The sequence below is a fragment of the Lissotriton helveticus genome, chromosome 3_1 (genome assembly GCF_964261635.1).
Source record: "Lissotriton helveticus chromosome 3_1, aLisHel1.1, whole genome shotgun sequence".
NCBI classification, from domain to species: domain Eukaryota; kingdom Metazoa; phylum Chordata; class Amphibia; order Caudata; family Salamandridae; genus Lissotriton; species Lissotriton helveticus.
The window spans coordinates 1,853,809,564-1,853,831,940 of record NC_136061.1 but is presented as its reverse complement, the minus strand read 5'-3'; the positions used below and the strand labels follow the sequence as shown (position 1 = coordinate 1,853,831,940).

At 45.6% G+C, this 22,377-nt stretch overlaps 1 protein-coding gene across 1 annotated transcript in view; it reads right to left on the bottom strand.

Moving 5' to 3' along the window:
- POLR2L (RNA polymerase II, I and III subunit L) overlaps positions 1-19,249 on the bottom strand; it is a 70,668-nt gene extending 51,419 nt beyond the window's left edge. Inside the window, exon 1 of the mRNA XM_078684039.1 lies at positions 19,116-19,249. The gene's annotated coding sequence lies outside the window, so the exon portion shown is untranslated. The remainder of the gene's footprint in view (positions 1-19,115) is intronic.
- Between the last annotated feature and the right edge of the window lie 3,128 nt (positions 19,250-22,377).

Sequence of the window (22,377 nt, the reverse complement as noted above, 5' to 3'; positions counted from 1 at the left end):
ATTTTCCCACCCTCTTCTCACCATACGACTGTGCAACGAGCGCTTAGATAGGGAGTTTAATTCCTGTAGTTCGAAATTGTGACAATTGATGTCATATCTCAGCCAGAGTGGCTGGATTTGGCCTGTTCTCAGTCGCATTCAAAAGCCTGTAAGTGCCTTCTGTTTTATGTATCTGGGTGTGAATAGCCCTTAAGACCCCTTTCTGGGTGGACATACAGATCTCTTGGATTGTTACTTTGAAGGCTTCCCATAAGGTGCCCTTACCTTCTAAAGTTCCAATAAGTTTATAAAATAGTCAACTATCACTGTACGGACCTCTTCCCTAAAAACTGCATCTAGCAGGGCAGTAGCATGAACCCTCAATGCAAAAGGGGGAAGAGCCATATTCAGCATGGCTTGTCTTAATTTCACTGGTGCATGATCTGATAGTGTTTTTGGTAAATGCGCCACCTCCTCCATCCACGGACACACCTCCCTGGACACCAGTCAATAATCCAATCTGGACCCCATACCATGGACTGAGAAAATAATTTCCCCCCTACGTTTATGTAGATTGTGCAGGTGCCATGCGTCCACCATACTGCATTCTTCCATTCCTTCACAATGATTCTGTGTGCATGATTACTTAATATATCACTCCCACCAGTGCAGTTTTACTTTGCCATGTCACACATGCTGCTAGCAGACCCCAGGCTTCTCGAAAGCGCTGTCAGCCTCATGTATTTACACAGGATTCCTCAGTGTATTCACCCCGCTGTCCCCGCTACTTCTGCATCCACAGAGTCAACTTTTTATGCACTCATCAATTGTCCATTCACAAAATAAAAGGACTACCCTAGCACAAGCCCTGTTTCACTCATATGCCTTGCACCTGCTTATGGCACCTTAGCAGTCACTTATGATTATCATTGGTGTCAGGGTGTGTGCGGCCAGCGCCACACAACACAGTGGGTACAATTCAAATGGTGCCCTACTCTGCAGTCATACAGGTGCTTAGAGCAACAAGTGTCTATCACCTGCCCCAGGTAGCGCAGGCTCCTGCACACTGCACCAATGCAGTCCTCGCTGTCCCTTCGTTGGCCGAACCATCCTAAATAGTTCTTCGCTGTCCTTACCGAGGCACAGTAACACCCGCTGCGACTTATGGGCCGTGGCTCATCACACTTGGGTCTGCCAGCCCCCGCTCTCCCCACACGTTGTACCGGGAGCAGCGCATGTAGATTCTTCCATCATCACTTTCAAGCGCTCGGTGTGGGCAAGGCTGCAGCTCTCACTCAGCGCCATCCTTCTTAATCAGCGGTGCAGCAGTATGCCCCAGCCACTTCGCCATCTCCACATGGCCCAGCAGCTCCATTGTGATGCGCCAGTTGGCAACTAACTCCAGCAGCCAAGGAGGCCTTCAATAGCACACCATTGTCCAAAGCTACGTACCACGTATGACAGGCATTCGCAATTGTAATCTGCGAGATCTTTGTCGCTGGTCTCTTCGCTCAACCTGGGTCCCCTAGGACCCACTGGGCCAGAGCAGACAGTCAGCTGGTTTGTGGCTCCCTGCATCAGCCACTCCGCAGATCAGTGCGCTGCTCCCACCTCTATCCTACAGTGTCTGGGGCTGCAGCTGTGTATCTTGGCAGACCGCGACAGGCCAAGGCGCGCCGAATGTCACCCATGGCTCGGCTGCACTTCAATAATTCTCCGTCCTGTACTTCGGATCTTAAAAATTCAAGACTCTGCAGTGGCACGAGGTGTTCCTGATCAATTCCTGTGCTGTCATCACATCTGCAGCTGGCAAGATTATGGAGCTCGGTCCGCAGAGCTGCACTACAGTGCTCCCTCGAAAAATACAACATAATTAAATATTCAAACCAATTTAGAAAAAGAGGGAAAATGTAATAAGTAATAAAACACAAAGATTATAATAGGCTTAGGAGAATAGAAGACATCAACGTTTCGAGCTAAGGCAGAAAGCGCTTTAAAACTCAAGCACTATGAAAAAACAGCAGCTCGACTGGGGTCTATGCGCCATTTCATGCAGACTGCGATGGAGCAGAGCTCTGATGCACCAAGCAGGCTGCCATGGTCAAAGGTTTTACTTTTAGACTAGGCTCCAACTGCTGGGAAAGCTTTTTCCAATCAGTACTGAAGACTCCAAGTCCTCAGGGAAGGCTTTTGGTCGCCAGGTCTCTCTATAGCCAGGTCTCCTGCACGGCTAGTCACCTTTAGTCAACTGGATCCTCGGAGTTGGGAGTCCTTCTTTTTATGTCCTTAAATCAAGTGAACAAGAGGACCATCATTTGACTATTGTAGAGCAGTTCTAGTCCCAAGATGTCAACAGCATTCAGGAGTCCTCAGGTCCTTTTCCAAGTCGTTTTCTTCCAACAGAGCCTTCTTCAGATGGAGTTTTCCCAGGTCCAGGAATGTTATGAAGAGGTGGTGGTTGAGGTACCAGAAATCATGTGTACTAGCCAGAGATTGGTGAAAGTCTACCATGCAATTCTAACTATTTTCTCGGATCCCCCACCTCCTTTTGTAGCACGTCCCATTGATCTTACTGTAAAATTACTGAGGATCCTGAGTTTTAACATGGCAAAACCCAGTTGCCACCTAGCTGGCCTATCTTAAGCTTCTTGGCCACTCCCGTACTTGACAGGGTCAAAACTGGTTTTCCCTCCTAGGGTGACTCAAGACTGCTTATTTGAGGGTCTTGGGAATAAATAGGAAAAGCCATGGTATCTCCAAGTCAAAATGGGGAATGCTAAAGCTGCCCTAAGTTCTGTCACCTACTATGGTCTATACCCAGAAAGAAAGTTAAACAAGCATTTACAATGCAACGGTTTCGCCTTTGAAAAAGTTAGAGCTATTGGCATTGTAAATGACAACATTTTTATTTATGTGTTGGTTTTGAAAACAGATAAATAAATACATTGTCATTTACATTTCCAATAGCTTAATCTCTCCCAAATGTGAGACCTATTGTACCCTACTGGACGAGCTCAGCAATTGCAATATATATATATATATATATCTCTCACACACACACACACACACACACACACACACACACACACCCCCCCCCCCCACCCCCAACCCCCCACCCCACCCCACCCCTTTTTCTGCCGCCCTCAGCTCCCAGGCAGACCTGGACAACTTCACAGAAGGCAGATGGAGACAAATGAATGGCCGCCCTGCGCCAGACGTGGGCAGTGCCCAGGCTCGCGCTGGAATGCAGCCAATGACAAAGGGGGGTGTTACTTCACAGTATTCAAGTAGACGGCCGCCAAGTGCCCGTTGCCTCTTCCCTGGGGGCCGACAGGAGTTTGGAGATGGGCTTCAGTCGGCTGAGCCCTGGCATTTTCATTTAACTTTTGATCACAGACAGTGAAGAATGTGACATATATATCAACAGACTTATCACAAGACCAAATAACATTTCTGTAGCACCACAGGTTGTAAATAGGCACTTTTCTTCTTAGTTGCAGTTCAAAAATAGTTCGTTTACTTTACTTCAGTAAATAGTTCTTTGCGTGTTATTTCCTACACAGTTCCCTCAGTTCCAGTTACTTTAAAAAGACAGGATAATGCCCCAGTTCTTTGTCGGCAAGGTTGGAAGTCCACTAAAAATACTTCTGGGGCGGTTTCTAGGACTTCAGGCCAGTCTTAGGTCTTCTGGGTGCTTCATAGCGCTTCTGTGCGCTCTAAACGGGAGAAATCGCGGCACCCTACCAAATCTCACGCATCTCGCACCTACGACCCTACCAACTCTCACGCATGAGTACGGGTACGCGACGTACTGAAGGAACGAAGCGTACTGTTCAGAGGGGTACGCGGCATATCTTGCAAGGCGCACAGTCCACCCAATGTGAAGCGTACAGTTCAGGTGAGTACGCAGCGGACCTTACAATTAATCTGCAGGTGGGAGGAAACAGAACGCCCAGTACGTGGAGTACAATTCTAAAAGCGCTCAGTTGATTTAACGCTTTATGGGCAATGCGAGGCGTACTCTGGTCACCAGCACTACGGAGGGCCCTCGGCTACTCAAGCAACGCGCAGCTCAATCACTCATCTGAGTTTGAGCCACTCTATTACCAGAGCCTCGAGGCAAGGAATGCACATCCATCATCCTAACTCAGAAACTCGGGATAATTATAAACATGGAGAGTTTTGCTAACCCACCCAGGTGATGAGCCGATTAAACAAGCACTCACCCGAGGCGGCGGTCGAAGAGCTGGGGGGCGTGTTTTTCGTGCTCTCCCCTTCCCATTGGCTGGAAGGTAAAATTCCAGCCAATGGGAAGAGGAGAGGGCGGAACTTAAAAAAAAAGAGTCAGAAACGCCCACGATTCGCGTTCTGACCGGGAAAGAGTGATGGACAACCGTGTCTTCCAATGGCTAGCCTACATTTATGGAGCTAGCTAATGGAAGAAGGGGCGGTTCCAAGTCCCTACTATTGAGATAACATTAGATTTCGTCCTGATGTTGCAAATCAGGACGAAACCTAAAAAGGGGTCAGCAATTAACACCCACTGGGCTTTCAAAGACTTAGAGGTAGACAACTGTTCTGTAAGCCACAGCTGTTAACTCTCCTAGCTAAGGATGTGTATTCAAGATTGGGGGTGGTAGGGCGTGGGGGGGGGGGGGGAGGAGGGGTGGTGGGAAGAAGTGGGAGGAAAGAGGTGTAACTGCTTTTAAGCCAGTTCTGGCTCAGGCTGCCTGAAGAACATTTTTGCAAAGTTACATTTCTGCTTAAACGATCAACTATCTGATATCACCATCAAGTCAGATATGAAAAACTAAAACAGAAAACAACTTTTAAGCATTTATCCATTCCATTACAGCGAGGAGGTGAAAAATAAAGATTTCAATCCCAGCTAGGCCCATCATGGAAAAGTCTAGTCAGGCCCACAAAGAACAGCAGTATTTGGGTGTCACAGGGCACACTAACTGCAATCTGTAGTTTGCTCTAATTTTATACAATAGCACCCCACCATTGGAGGTTTACTAGGCACACTTTAAGGGTGAATTTATGAAAACATAAAAATATACTTTTTCCTACATGGCAAGGGCATTTTCCCAGCCAAATATTACTGCAGTGTATTTAAACTGCAGCCTAGCCAGTGTTCCTGATACAAATAGATTTGCCACATATGTGAGTGGTGTAAATATCCACTGTAGCTCACATGACATTTACCTTTCCATGCCAAACATACACTTTAAGCACAATTTACATTGCACTTCTAGATGAGATAAACAGGCTAGTTACAATGTACAACACATTTTAAGAAGTACAGGCATTTTAACAGTGTGGAGCAGGTATAAAGTGCACATAATCCTAACACCACCAAAAATAGAGCCCAGAAAAGTGAAAACCCTGCACGGACCAGGCAGAGAAAGCAGATTTGCTACACACATATTCAACAGAAAAAAACTAGGAAGTAACACAAATAACATACACAATATTGCAGCCATTCTTCTACCAGCTCCGCTCTAGCAGTATGTATAAACCAGTAACCTCGGCATATATGCATCACTAAATGGTGCTCTACTGTTCTAGTTGCCTTACTAGAACAGGGCTTTCAGATGGAAAAAAAATACGGTATAAAAATCATGCATTAGGACAAAAACTGAACAGTCTTAGACACTTAATAATACTATCAGCAATCCGAATTACTTTTTCTAGTTGAAGTCTTTTCTTCCGGAACTAAGGAATTCAACACGCCTACTTCTAAATCTTTAGACCTGTGTGTATAAAAGTGAGACTTCAAACCCTAAAAAAGCTCAATGAATATTCAATCATCTCAAAAGAGAAACAGCTAACAAGGTGTATGGGTGCACATATATAACTAGGAAACAGAGGTTGGCAACAAAAGGAAACTGTGTGACATGGAGGAAGTGGAAATGATAATAAAAAGGTAAAACAGAAGATGTCAATTAAATAAATAACCAATGTACAGAAAACAATAAAACAAGCATTTGCAATGCAATAGGTTTCCCAGTAATTAAGTTTGAGCTTTTGGCATTGCCGAAATATTGCAACACTAATTGCAAAATAAAAGTCAATAAATTGTAGGCCATAAAAAAGTGCATTTATTTTTGTAGCAATGGCGGCATGCTGCACTTTAGATGAATATGTATAAAAGTAAAGTGTGCCATACTGCGATTGCTGCAACAGACTGAAAGAAAAACCGACAGACACGCATAGATGGGCGGATGAAGAGATGTATGGAAGGACAACGGACTGACAAAGACAAATAAATAACATTAAACTTATAGACAGAAGGGAGAGATAACTGGATTGACATATCAATGTACCAAAACATGGACAAAGGACAGCCACTAGACTGATAAATGAGAGAAAGGAATGGGTGGATACAGGAATTGTATAGAGAAGTACACAGAGAGGCATATCTACAGTAAAACATAACTAGGCCCTGCCCAGCCCCTGGCTGCCTGCTGGACTGGGAGGCTGGAGGACTTTTCCTTGCTCTCACAGCTGTTATTATTCACACAGCTCTACACAGCTCTGATGATGCACCTCACACACGGAGCTGACACAGGTATTATTTACACAGCTCTGATGATGCACCTCAGGCACGGGCTCACAGCTGTTATTATTCACACAGCTCTGATGATGCACCTTAGGCACAGGCTCACGGCTGTTATTATTCACACAGCTCTGATGATGCACCTCATGCACGGCCTCACAGCGGTTATTATTCACACACAGCGATGACCCAGGGAGCAGCCTGCACCTTCCTACGCTACTGTCTCTCCATATTACAATAAGTCTGGTAATGGGCAAACTGTCTTGGTTGGCATGACATGAGGACATGACACAGCTCTGATGATGCACCTCACACACGGGGCTGACAGGTATTATTTACACAGCTCTGATGATGCACCTCAGGCACGGGCTCACAGCTGTTATTATTCACACAGCTCTGATGATGCACCTCATGCACGGCCTCACAGCGGTTATTATTCACACACAGCGATGACCCAGGGAGCAGCCTGCACCTTCCTACGCTACTGTCTCTCCATATTACAATAAGTCTGGTAATGGGCAAACTGTCCTGATTGGCATGACATGAGTAGGGAAATTTGAAGGAAAAAAAGGCAAAATTCATTTTCACAACCTCTTCCTTGAACTTTGCCAAGCAAACTATTAAAAAAAAAAACCATGAAGACGCCCGCCTGATTTTTCCACTATGTGTTATCAACATATGGGGGAAAGGCTTAAACGAAGGGCCACAGCTAATGTGCACTCATTGGATTCAAAACAGAGTTGGTAGGATCCTGGCATCTGACACATTTACACTTCTTAAAACTGCACCAGGGACACAAACATCCAACAATATCCAGTTTGCTGTGAGAATAAGCCATCGTTTTCCCTTCGAATATTAAGCAATTTAAATGTTACTGCATGCAAAATGATGGGGGAAAATACATGTACTGTATGCAGCCTATGCAGTAAAATCAGAAACATTGACCGTAGTAATTCCCACTAATTCCCCCACAGTGAGTTATCAGATGCTTTCATTACAAATCCAGATTGCACTTTAACTTCATTTTAAAACACATCAGCACTACAATATGGTGGCTCGTGAACAGGTAGGTGTACAGTAGGCTTCCAGGAGTTGTGCTTTAAGGGGTAATGTTGGCGCCTCCTGGATCCAGGGGTCACTGGACGGTGATGCGGGCCCTACAGTCATGTCAGAGGCACTGCAGGAGCAGATGGTTATTACATGAGGACCGGGTAGCTGAGGTGACAAGCATGCCGCCTCTTTCACCACCGCGGCATGCCTCGTCCTCTCAGAGGTCACCAGGGAAGCGGCCGAGCAGTCAAGAAAGACATCAGGTAAAGCTTTTGTTTCGGTTTGTTGTCACAGCAGAAGAAAATAAAACGGTACACAAAAATATGGCAAATGGAGTCTGAACCTCGGCTACATTCAGTACCCCCTAGTGTTGCAGTCATTATGATATTTTCTCTACTCTAGGTGAGCAAGTGGCAGGCACACTGCGCAGGTTTTCTAACTGACCCTACTACAATAACTGACTTTGCTGACATTTGCAGAAACGTTCTTTTGTTTGCAGTGGTGCAGCGTGGACTTTCAATGAGAGGGGTGCACATCGGAGTCCTCGTTTCTTATTAACAGTACGATCAGTTTAGGAGGGCAGGGGGGCTTCAGGTTGCAGATATGTATGACTTCCCAGACTTTATTGCTTGATTTTGCTTCCGAAAAAGTATCACTCATACCCGCTGAAATGTCACTCATAATTACACAAAAATTATGAAAACGTCACACATAGTAATCTGAAACTTTGGCAGCTATGAAGGTCTACATGCTCTTTCGAGACAGTTAACCACTTTCAACAACACCCCCATCTCTCCCAGCCTCACCCCAAGCCGGGCCCCCTGTGCATGTTAACGGTGCGGCCTTACCTTGCTGTAGAGCTCAGAGGCGGACATCGCGGCACCTCGTGCCCCCTCCTCGCAGGGTGCACCGGATGGACGGGACTGGAAGCGTCTAGGCCCGACTCCTCGCAGGTGGGCCTGTCCTGAATCCTAGTAAGGCCTCCCCCGAGCCTGGCTCCCCGCACTTAAGCCCACCCTCCCCCAGCACCCCGCCTAGCCTCGCTTTGGCGCTGCACGTTGCCCGGGCCTGGCCTGGATGCGCCAGACACCTGCGGGCAATCCGTGATTAACAGGGGCCGCTCGAGGAAACAAGCAGGCGAAATTCATTAACAGGAAAAAACACATGCCCGCCCCAAATAGTGAAGAGCAACGAGGCACAAACGTCCACCGGACACGTCACGAGCGGGACCTCCTGCTCAGCGCGCGAAACTGAAAGCGTGGGGAGAGCAAGACGACGTGAGCCTGCTCAATAGAGTGCGCGTTCATGTGCGCGTGGCCTGCTCCATTCCCCAGCGCGCGGCCAGCTCCTGTCCCCTCTCCTGGGAGCGCAAGAGTCGCTCACTGTAGGTCTCTGGCGAGACCGCGCTTTCGCACGGTTCAACGCAAGGAGACCTAAAAAGGTAAAATAACAATCATGTACTGGGATACTAGATCATTTTGTGTAAAAGGGCAGAACTACCATTAGGTACAGACATGGTTAAATATATAATCAACAGAAACTAGTTCTAGAAAATGTCTCTCAGCAAATATGCTAGTATCATCCATGGCCATTATCAGATGGGGCTCCATTTGTACGGAGGCATGCCCTTTGCCAATGCAAGTCTACCCCCTTCTAATACCCAATAATTATTTCATTGTACGGAGCCAGTGGTGTAAGGGCTCACACTGCCCGGAACTAGACCTACACTTTGCTGGTGTAATCAACGGCAGTCAGCTCATGGTGCCCCTCTGGGGTGCGGGAACCCACCGCCAAGACAGTGTATTGGTCTGGCGGGTCAACTGTAAAAGGCTGGCAGACAGGATGGGGTGCGGAAGTACAGTACATCTTCACAAGTAGTTACATAAGAGTTCCAGTGAGTGCTGAATGGCATGCCAGGTGGTTTCACACCCAACAAAGCAGCAAGCTGCTTAATAACGAAACAAGTATTTAACATGCAAACACATCTCACTTGCATACCTGCACCAGTGGACACATGATGGTAGCAGAATGAGATATATATGATGGTAGCAGAATGAGATATATGTGATGTTTATGAAGTTAAATACTACGTATATATCAATGCTAGCATATCATCAAATGAATGGTGTCCCTTTGTGCAATATGGGGCACTGTTCTGTACGGAACTCGGTAGCCTACAGCAACAGCCTGCTAAGGCGGGCTGTAACCAGATGCCAAAAAGGTCCTATACAAATCTGTTCAAGAATGCAAAAAGGTGAACCCTTGTTAATGGGCCTACGAGCAGATGTATTATTTTGTTGTCTCCAGCTGGATGTTGTACACACTAAAGCCTATGTTTAAACATAAGCGTGTTTGGAACTGTTTCACAGCGGACCCCACCCACCTCAAAAACTACAGACCCATCTCCCTGCTCCCGTTCCCAGCGAAAGTCATCGAGAAAGCCATCAACAGCCAACTCGCCACATTCATTGAAGAACACAACATCCTCGACTCCTCCCAATCCGGCTTCAGAAAAAACCACAGTACGGAAACCGCCCTCCTCGCCGCAACAGACGACATCCGCACCTTACTGGACAAAGGAGAAACAGTAGCCCTCATCCTCCTCGACCTATCAGCGGCGTTCGACACAGTCTCCCACCGCACCCTAATACGCAGACTCTATGATGCAGGAATCCAGGACAAGGCCCTCGACTGGATCTGCTCCTTCCTCTCCAGCAGGACGCAGCGTGTCAGACTCCCCCCCTTTCCTCTCGGACCCCACACCTATCACCTGCGGAGTCCCCCAGGGCTCCTCCCTCAGCCCGACGCTCTTCAACGTCTACATGGCTCCACTTGCCCCCATCGTCAGAACCTACGGACTCAACATCGTGTCATATGCAGACGACACCCAGCTCATCATCTCCCTATCCAACGAGCCCAACACCGCCAGACGCAACTTTCGAGAAGGCATGGAAGCCGTCGCCAAATGGATGAAAAACAGCTGCCTACAACTAAACACCAAAAAAACAGAAGTACTCATCATGGGCCCAAACCCCGACGCCTGGAGTGACACCTGGTGGCCCACCGCCCTCGGAAACCCGCCAACCCCCACAGACCACGCACGCAACCTGGGAATCATCCTGGACTCCGAGCTCAAAATGGACCGCCAGATCAACTCTGTCTCATCTTCCTGCTTCCACACCCTCCGCCTCCTTCGTAAGACCTTCAAATGGACCCCCCTCGAACACCGAAAGAAAGTCACTCACGCCCTGGTCACCAGCAGACTCGACTACGGCAACGCACTCTACGCCGGAATAAACAAAAACCTCATCCGCAAGCTACAGAACATCCAGAACGCCGCCGCAAGACTGGTCCTCAACCTGCCAAAACACTGCCACATCTCCCAGCACCTGCGCACACTCCACTGGCTCCCCGTCGAGGCGAGAATCACCTTTAAGATGCTCACCCACGCACACAAGGCCCTCCACGGCACCGGACCAGCATACCTGAACAGTCGACTCAAATTCCACGCACCCCAAAGGACCCTACGATCAGCCCAGCTTTCCTACGCTGTGGTCCCCCGCACCAGATCGGGAGGCCGCTCCTTCTCCTTCCTCACGGCCAAAGCATGGAACGCCCTTCCGCTCCACCTCAGACAGACAACATCGCTCCCCATCTTCGCAAGAAACCTCAAAACCTGGCTCTTCGACAGACCCCCTCCTTGATGGAATGGAACCTGCACCCCCCCCCCCAACCCCCCCCACCCCTAGCGCCTTGAGACCCTTACGGGTGAGTAGTCGCGCTTTAACAAACTCCTGATTGATTGATTCACAGCTATAGCCATAGCTAGCACATGGTAGAGAAAAAAGCAAATCAAGACTCAGCACAATGAAAAAGGGTCTCTATTATTCAGATTTCTCCCTTTTGGCTTTACAGGACTCAATTAAACCTGTTCGCTTGTTTCTTGCTTCGTAGGGGCACTTGTCCCCATCTCCCTCTCCTCTCGGATGGGCTATGTTGTCCATTTAGCCAGACTGAATCTGGCAGCATGGATGCAAATATGATAGGGATAGTGCGTTTGTGGGTCTCTGTTAAAGTGTTGGGCACTTGACAACAAAGTTGATGCCCGTCTGCTGTTAAACTTACTCTGCACATTGAAAGCAATTTTTACCTCATTCCTTTTCCGTTTGACATGTAACCCCATCTGTGTTTCAATTTTTCAAGGACAGTGAGTTAGGTTTGGCTATTTCTTCTTTATTAGCTCAGCTGACAGCTTGGGTTTTTAGAGAACCCAGAGGTAGACAGTAGTGAATAGGCATGCCATTTACACGTTTTGGGCTCTCCTAGTCTAGGGCTCGATCTGACCTACCTTTTTGGGATCTTCCACAGTTGCTTTAGGTTGTGCAACGTGCACCTTTTGTACTGCTTGAATCAGTTTTTCCATATGCTTATTTCCGTAATGCTGTAAATTCAACCAGATGTCTATGGAAGAGGGGTGCTTTTGCACTTGGCCTCATCATCGATCTACTCATGTTCGGTTTTATGCTGTAAACGGATGCGTGACGCACAGCAACATGTGCAGTGTACCTAGGGAATGTGACAGGATACTATAGAGTCATGGAAAACTTGTGAGTCTCGTAACAGCAACATGCAGATGGTCTGGCCCTTCCTATTACCAAGGCTGCCACCTGTAACGCCCACCCTTTCCCCAACAAGTCACATCGTGGGATGGGGTCAGCGATGCAAGCTGACCTCACCCCACCTGTAACGACTTGAGAAAGGGTCGGTGAGGAGGACGGTTCACACTCAAAGCCTGCAGTGATTGCCAAGTAGACTCGGGAAGTAAAGGGCTGATGTCCTATAAGGCAGGGATCGCTTTAAAATGTGTTGCTGCTGTGAATCATTAGTGGGTAGTTCCTGAGGAACCCCAAGTATTGTAGTCTAGGGCGGTCTCAAAGCCAGACCTTGGGCTGCTTTGGTTTATAAATTAAAAAACATGAATACTGGCACATGAGCACTGGATGTCTGACGTGTTAGCGTTGTGAACGTCAAGCAACCAGGGCATGGTTTTAAAAGAAATGCGGATGGTAACTGTTATGGACCATTAGCATCTACAGGACTAAAAAAATTGGAAGGACGGAGCCCCTACGCTGCAGCAACAGCTGCCCCGGTTACTGGTAATCTTTGTTGCTCTTAATCCTCTTATCTTTTTTCTCGTCACAGTCCTACAAACGGAAGAGGGAGGCATATGAAGAGATAGGAGAGGATACTTTACACAATTTATGAAGATTATTGGTGGCTAGAGTAGTGGCATGGGGAGGAGAGCTTTACCTCACTTGAAATGACTGCGAAAAGAAGCGCACTGATTAGTAATGCTGGCATTCCCAACTCAATCCTATTTTATCAAGGACAGATAGATGGAACACTGAATATATCCAGCTGCTGCTACAAAGTAACACCCACAGATATTACAGATCTTAGGTAACTGCTCAAACCAATTGGCTCTCACCGCTTCATGTAGTCTGGCACACAGATAGGGACAAAAATACACTAGACAAGCCCTAGACTGCTTCAGTGGTAGTGTATGCAGCACAACGTGCTTGAAGCTAGAAACAACAATATCACTGGCCCCAAAAACTTACATGGACAAGACATGTAAGTTACAAGACATGTAAGTTACAATGCTTGTATTCATAGTAACAGGGCCTCTGTCACCTGCTAAAATATGGGAGGAGGGTAACCCCATTTATTTCAATTACGGTATTTGGAATTCAAATTGCAAATTAAATTGACCTGCATGTTTATTAGCAACACTATAATACAGAACTTAAGTTTGTTTTATTTTATTAGTGCTTAATAGTGAATAAGAAAAGATCGCCGTAAAAAAAGCTACTATGAAAAACATGACACTGTGAGAATGAGAAATGGGGTAACGACTGTTGGAGCTTAGATGCTAAAAAAGTACAGCCTATATTGTGGATTTTATAACAAGAAATACATTTAAAAGAAAAAGGAGGGGAAAATGACAAGGAAGAAAGTGGAAGATGGGCAGGGATGGGTAAGGAAGCTAAGAAGGTGCCGAAGGGAGAGAGTGCATGGAGGGACGTATGGGAATTTGGTTTAGAGATAGTTAGATACATGGCACTAGAAAGATGGATACATAGCATTAATAAAAAACATTTTGCTCCCCCCCCCCCCCCCCAAAGTCAAAAGTATGTTATGGTGAGAGGGCCTAAATAAGTATCCTGGGATGCAAACGTCTCTGGATAATTAGCCTGGGAACCATAAATATAATGCTGGGGAAAAATGGAGGTTTTGCCTCTCATGAGCCATAGGAACATTGGCGATATATAAAATTTGACTCTGCTTATAAGAACTTACATTTGTATGGTTGGTATTTTGACCTTTACAACCTCCTTAATTGACGTGCCTACCAAAAATGCTTCTTTTGATGCTGCCAAAATATTTGTGCACAATTATTTTTCCCATAAATTATTTCCTCACAGCGCAGATCTATGAAATTATTCTCCTGGGAGATGTTATGCAGGATTGTGTAGCCTTAGCAAGCCAAACCGCCAATAAAGGTGTAGCTACGAGCTTCGAATGCCACAAATAGGCAAGAGTCTGATTTCCAGCATCTGTTTTACAGCAGTGCCATTTTATCAGAATTAGTATTGCAGATAGTCAGTTCCTATGCTTCCAACTTCATGAACGTTCCGTGTCTAAAGTGGAGTAAAAGCTTTGCAAGAGGTTTATAGAGGAATCATTGTAATTGCTACATACAATCACAAACACTCAAACCACCAAGGCAAGAACAGTTTTCTTTATGTGTATTACAAAACAAGGGGAACCCCCAAAAATGTTGAGAATCTAGGGTGATCAACCATACTGTAAAGAACAATGGTTCACTATGAATCATCAAACAAATAAGCTTGAAACCAAAAGGTCTACATAAAGTCTAAGAACAGACAATTATTAATATACCACAACAAAAATAGAAGCAGGCAGAGAAAACGATGCTTAGAAGACAATTAATTTATTCATTGAATATTATATGAATCATATCAATTCTTTTGATAGTGTGGAAAAAGATTCAGTGCAGGGCGTAAAGTGATGAGTGGTAAAAAAAATTTTTTTTTAATGCAGCAACTAAAAACAAGACAGGGGTCCTTTAGTTATTTTTATGTAGTAAAAGAGGAGTCTGTGTCTACAGTCAACAATGTTTCAAACTCTATTGATGCGAGGTCATTATAAGGACATTGTGTGTGAGCGAGTAGCTAAGAAAAGAAAAAACATTGAGATCAGAAATGAAGAGTACGATATCTGCATTTCACTGAAATAAAGACTTGCTTGGTAGGAGAGTTAAAGATGCTATTGCAAAACCTGGGGTCATCCCAATCAGAAGAAAGCAAAAGCAAGGGCCATCAATTAGCCCTAAAAGAGAGAAAATCAATTACCAATCTCATATGGTACATAGAATGGAGAAGGGCTCTGCAGGGGGGGTAAAGGGACGGGGGAATTGGTTAGATGTGGATTAGGGCCTCTAGTGTACCATCATATGAATCAGATTAATGTAATCACATGTGTGATTCAAACTGAATACAGCAAGGATGGCAGCCTTCAGAAAGGTTTTCATACGGTCAGCAAAGGATCGCAATCATCGGAGGGGTGTGTATGCGGACATTTTTGAATTTGAACTTAGTAAGCGGCTGAAAAAACACATAGTCAGGTGAAGAGGTACACAGTATGCCCCAACATTAAATAGCAGGGGGCAATATGTATGATGTATATTAAGTAAGTACAGTGTATTTACTGCTGAACGGTGGCGGGCTGGTAATTTTCAATGAATGGTACAAATGCAGATGGAGGTGCCTATCGCGATGCACTGTCTATTTCTATTATTTTCTATTTTAAATTATTTATTAAGCGCACGTTCGCCAGCGGCTTCATGGCGCTACAACCAACAGATAACAGGGCAGGAAGGCAGCCTACTCTAAAGGATAAGAAAAGCTGGGGAGCTAATCAAAGGCCTTAGTGAATAGGTGGGCTTTAAGTTGTTTCCTGAATTGCAGGTAGAGGGTCGAGGCTCTAAGCTCTGGGGGCAGGGAGTTCCAAAAGAGTGGGGCAAGGGTCGCAAATTTCGATCCTCCCCATTTCTTCCTCCGAAACCGCGGGACTGAGAGAAGGGATTTGGTAGATGAGCGTAGCTCTCTGGTAGGGACATAGGGAGTGATCTCAGAAGAGATGAAGGCCGGAGCCGTGCCCAGTCGAGCTTGAAAGGTGATGGAGGCGAGCTTGAACTGGACACGCTCACGGACTGGAAGCCAGTGCAAAGATTTCAGGAGAGGGGTGACATGGTGAAATTTTGGCAGTTTGAACACAAGGCGCGCCGCCTGGTTTTGAATCTGCTGCAACCGCCTTAAACTATATGCAGGTATACTTGCATATAGGGCGTTGCCGTAATCCAGGCGGGAGATGACCATTGCCAAGGTGATCAATTTCAGAGCCTCAAAAGAAAAAAAACGGGACACCTTGCGTATAGTGCGCAGTGAAAGGAAAGAAGAGGACACCACAGAACTAACCTGGGAGTGAAGGGTGAGTTGGGAATTAAGTTTAATGCCTAAAGTTTTGACTGAGGTACAGGGGACAGGAGGGAGACCTAAGGAAGGGGGCCAGAACAGGGAAGACCAGGGACTGGATGAACCACCTGTCAACACCAGCTCAGTCTTGTCTGGGTTGAGTTTAAGATGATTGTGGTTCATCCAGTCACAGATATAAATCATAATAGATTGAAAATTAGAAACAGATGAAGGAGAAGAAGATAGATTGAAAACAAGTTGGAGGTCGTCCGCATAGTTATATACGGAGACCTCCATTTGTTGCAGAGAAAAAATAAGAGGGGCAATGTAAAGGTTGAACAAAAGAGGTGAGAGGGAAGAACCCTGGGGGACCCCGCACTGAACTTTCCGGAAGTCCGCAGAAAAATCACCCAGGCGAACCGCCTGGGTGCGGCCCCTCAGGAAGGAGGACAACCATACCAGGGCGGTGCCCCCGATCCCCGCCGCCCCGACACGGGAAAGTAAGATGGTGTGGTCAACTGCCCTAAAGGCTAGAGAAATGGAAGGCTGTCTGTGGAAAGGAGGGATGGGAAGTGAAGACAGTTACTGTACACACACTGGTTGCGTATAAATTCACACAAAAAACAGCACATATGGGGAACGAGATTCTATGCACTTATTCTTACCCAGTGGCAAGCTGCCTACTGGGAGACACCTGTGAATGGTGAGGATCATGTTCTGCGGGCTCTGATGGCTGTAGTAAGGACGCAGCAGGTGCCGTGGACAGCACAGATTATAGTCTGCATTAAATTGTGCATGCGCTCACCACGGCATTGTCACTACAGCGCGAACCCGCTTAGTTACTGTGGCTGCGCTTGGAATGGGACACTGTTCAGTGGCTGCCTTGGTGAATCAACAATTTGTGCTGGTATATGGCAGTCCAAATGGTGTATATTATGCCTGAAGTATGTAAGCAAGTAAAAAATTATGATTAGCACCTAGTTCACTTGTTTAAGAAGGGAAATTTGCATCATACAACTTCTGACAGAGGATTGTATATATTAACAAATGAAACTCGTGTCTGGTAATTAAAGAGATTACGGACCATAGGTTTAAACAAGCAGTGTAGGAAGAAAGAATTCAAACAAGAAATAGATCAAGTAAGGACATGACAGACATCATATACATACGCATTTTAAAAGGTCTCCTTTTCCATTAAGGAATATCCAGGAGGGATTTACTAACCATCAGCTTAAGCAAGGAATGTAGGAAGACAGAATCCAGATGGGGAAAACAAGGTAGATCAGGTAAGGACATGACAGACAACATTTACTTAAGCATTATAAAAAATAATTTATTTTGCAACTAGGAATGGTCAAATGGTACGTCAGTCCATATTGTAGATACTGGCAGCTGTACTATTGTCCTATAAGACAGCATTCCATTTTTCTTGCGTATTCAGCCCATTAGCAATAGACTTGACACTTGAAAAACCATTTGCATTCCAGTCTATCGAGTAATATTTGCTTGTTACCACCTCTTGATTGGGGTTTCAGGAAGTCAATTACTTGCCTTGAGACGATTTCAGTATGTCCAGTGCTGAGGAAATGCTCAACCAATGGTGCCGTTGTGACCTTACATCAGATCCTGCTTTTATGTTGCCATATCCTGACCTCTATCTTCTGTTTAGTCTAACCTATGTAGGCCAGATCATATGGGCATTGAATTATAGTTAAAAAAAAATGTTGCTGAACATTTCCATATTCATATACTTTTGTGTTGCTGGTTAAACTGCAAGCCATGGAGTTGCCGCATTTGTGATGCTCTAATACAGGAGTGAAGACCTACAAGTGGGTGAAATAGGTTGTCAACACGCTTTGGTTTGTGCGTTCTCACTAAAGGATCTCGGATGATATGTTCTCTTCTGAAAGAGAACAGCGGTGTTTCGAGTGATCTGTTTGTAGTGGAGAGGAAGTTTCAATGTTTCATGATGCTTTTTGTCAGTTTGTTTTGCGGATAGGGCAAAACATGGTTACACATGTAACCTTTGTCAAGGGAGTTCTGTCCTTGTGTAGTAGGAGTGTATCCCTGGGTGAATACCATGCACGTTTGAGTTAATGTTTTTACAAGACATCTGGGGTATCCTCTGTCTTGGAGTTTCTTTGAGAGTTTTTCAGCTTCTCTGAAGAAATCTTTCTCAAATCTGCAGGTGCGTCGAATGCACAAGAACTGGCCGTAGGGGAGGCCACCTTTAAGAGTTTGGGGTGGGAGCTATAGTAGTGAAGCAGCATTTTCTTCTCAGTGGGTTTGAGAAACAACATGGTGTATAGATGACTGTCCAACATTTTGACTGTGACGTCTAACTAATCTATTTGGGTGTTGCTATGGTGGTGAGTGAATCAGAGGACGTTTTAAAATGTCTTTACTTGTTGTCAATTTCAGTAGGGCAAGCTTTGAAAAAAACATGCACACGTTAACCGTACAATAACTTTCAAGGACACTAATCGCGATACAACATACACGGGGCTTAGAACCCCCCCACCCCCTTCCAGGACTCTGGCCCTTTACATCATTACCCCTTTTCTCAAAGCCCCCAACTCATAAATGTATAGATTAGGGTAATTTGTTTACCTCCATTGCCGCCACTCTATAATTTATACAAATCTAATAGATAATCTAGTTTTACACCTATGCATGAGCATTCCAAGACCTATATTTCAATATTAATGCCATATGAGAATGAATAGCGAAGCGCATGCTAGTGACACCTGCTTCCACGTTAATGCCTGGGAGAGGCATGGTTTGGGCTGTATACATTGAATAGTGATATGTAACAAATACAGGAGGACAACCTAAAAACAAGAAACATAAATAGATGAGGACTGTCCGTATATCGGATTGAGAAACCTGGACAGCGTTCGAAACATGAAATCTAAATCAAACAAACGCAGGGCAATAACTCTAAAAATATGAGAGTATATACTTACAAGCACCGTCCGTAAGCTCTCCTGGAAAATGTCGATACTCTATTTCATAGATATACTTTAAAGGCGCATGTAATGTGACCGTTCTTTTAGTTCTTCCGGGTTGCAGAAAAACCAATCCTCTTGCTGAACATATTCTTGGAGTCCTCTGTGATTGGGAGGAATGCTAACTTGCAAGGGGGCCTGTGATTTGTTCAATATCGGCCAATCCTAATGTGCCACACAGAATTCCGAAGTTCTGATTGGCTGCGGGGTCTCGACATGCCTCTGTCCGAGCCGTCCTCCCATAGCGGGCCCTTTGCCGCCTAGCTTAAAGTGACCTGGGCAGGCGGCGGGACGGACTGAGTTGGCTGTGCCCGTTATTTTGTTGTATATCGTGAGGAGTGTTAATTATACGAATGCTAGGCTTGGTAGCTGCCTCCTGTTCTTCTTTATGGGTGCAGAGGAAAGGAGAGAGGGAAGGGGAACGCTGAGTAGGGCTTCCCATGGTCACAATGAGAGTTGACTTATTTATTTATTTATTTATGCATTTTTATATAGCGCGGACTTTACCCGAAGGTGTCAGAGCGCTTCACAAAAGGAACAGAAATGAAACATAATGAGAAACATTACAAAAGAACAGATTACAAAAGCATACATTACGTTACATAAGGTAATAGTGACATTTGTGAGCAAACAAAATACATGAGGTAGTCAAAATTGTGAGCAACCAAAAATACATGAGGTAGTAAAAATTGTGAGCAGCCAAAAATACATGAGGTAGTAAAAAGTGACAAGTGTGCAGTTATAAGACAACACAAAGTATCATTTGAGGTATAATACTGCAAAAGGTGCTAGACACTCAGGCACAAGAACAAGCGTTATGTAGGCAAAGGAGGCACTTGTGCCAGTATCAAAGGTAACAAGCATTTGCAATGCAATAGGTCTCGCATTTACGCGAGCTTGAGCTATTGACATTGCAAATGACAATGCCTTTTATTTTACTTTTCGTTTTTAAAATGTAAATAAAAGGCATTGTCCTTTGCAATGTCAATAGCTCAGACTCGCATTAATGCGAGACCTATTGCATTGCATCAAATGCAGTGGCCATCTGTGCGTCTCCGTAGGCTGTTCTTCACTGGTCTAGGGAGCCTGTGTCTGACTTGCGTTTAATCAAGTTTATACTTTACATTTCCCAAAGCACATGAGCACAAGCCCAGAGATACATAGATATCACTTATACCGGGCTACATTTTCACTGTGCATATGGAAGGTGTGGGTAATGTATGCTTGTAGGGATTATAGGCCACATTTTAGAAATAAAAATATTCAAAGTAAAAATAACAGAATGGTGGAATAACCAAGTTCAGGTTTATTGCAAAATAGCGGACTTCAGTATCAGAATTCTGTAAGCCGAGTGGGTACCCGCAGACCAGTATCCACAATGGAGTGTCTGACACACTGTGGCAATATATGAATGGGCAAAGCTCGTCACCTGGAGACCGTCTTCCGCCTTTAAATAGAGGGTCAGGCAGCTTGAGGCGGCGCGATCAGGCAGCACCACGTGGCACTATTATTTTGTCATTTTAACAAACATTTTGAAACGTACAAACTGTTCAGCAAACCCTGGACCATAGGGAAAGTGCTCTAAATCCATCATTTTGTAAAAGCGCGGCCGGGAAAAGGGCAGATGATTTTAGCGCCCCTGCACATACGTCAGGAGAAAGGCATAGCTACTAACACATACAGCTATTGAACTATAGCCTATGGCTATAAGGACTTTTGTAGCTCTTTTTCTGTCAGAAAGAAAGCAACCTGCCGCAGTACTTCCCTGTCAGAATTATGCATGTTTTGTGTCATTTCAACAGTACCTTGAAGTCACAGTTACTGCAGAGAGCTGTTTGAGAAGTCTTGAACACTCTCTTGGAAAGGCACTGTCTCACCTTTATTAATATAAAGCTCATTGGTGGAACTCATTGGAGGCTAAAGCTAAAATGAATACAATGCTTATTTTTAATGTTGGTCAGAAAGTTAAAGTGAGTAATTCTGAGGAACTAGTGTTGAACGTTTAGCATTCTCAACACGAAGCATCTAATTACTTCTATGTGAAATGTTTAACTGTGACTTTATAGGCAGGCTACACTTTGACTCTGATGATCTTTGGGAAGAGCTGGCATCATAAAATGGATGAACAATCTGTATAAATCTTGGAGAATGTTGATTACACTCAGGGCCTCATTTACAATAAATAAATACCGCCTTCGGGTAAAGTCCGCGCTATATAAAAATGCATAAACACATAAATAAATAAATACCGCCTTCGGGTAAAGTCTGCGCTATATAAAAATGCATAAATAACTAAATAAATAAATACCGCAAATCACCGCCGTCACTCTGCCGGCCTGCGACCAGGAAGTCAGGCAGGCCGGCGCGACAACCGGAAACAGGCAGTAGGAGGGTGGGAGCCTACCCCGCCTCCCACGGAAGAGCCGCGATTGGTTGCAGCACCGGAGCAGGCAGGAGCCTACCCTGCGCCCCGGTGCCGAAGAATGGAGGAAGAGTCCTGCTGCCGGTGAGTGGGGCTTCGCTTTGTGGCTGGCCTGCGAGGGCGGGGGGGGCATGTGTGGGCGCGCGCGTGGCAGCGGGCTGTGTATGTGTGTGAGCGTGCGTGTGTCTTGGAGTCTGTGTGTATGCGTGTGTGACTGTGGGGGAGGAGGAGGGGGTTGCCTGTCTGGGTGCCTGCGTGTCTGTGTAAGTGTAAGTGTGTGTGCGCGTGTGTGTGTGTATGCAGTGTGTGTATGTGCGCATGCGTGAGTGAGTGTTTGCGCAAGGGAATGAGGCAGGAGAGGGGCACGGCGCCGTGCGCGCTCACGAGGTCAAAACTGAGCAGCTCTGCGCTCGTGCACCCTCTCCTGTCCACATTCCCGAAAACGGGCGACATAAGGCCTTCGCTGCGCGAGACCTAAAAACATGTGAGAGGTAGCAAACCGTGTGTTACAAGGGCAAAGTGGGGTGTGCATGTTATACAAGGGCACCGAACACAAGTACATCTGTCACAACAGACATTTGGGTAGTCCTATCGGCGGCTGCTGCTCACGGTCTTGGGGCTCTAGTCCGGTCGTTGTCGGGCACAGGGCGCGGTTGGTGTCTGGCTGGATGTGGAGTGGCAATCCATTCTAATATGTTGCTTTTCTTGTCCTTCTCACTATGAGGTACTCACGATTAGAGTTGAGAAGACGAAAGTTTAAAGATGAATTTCGAAAGTGTAGTAAGTAGGTCCACACCA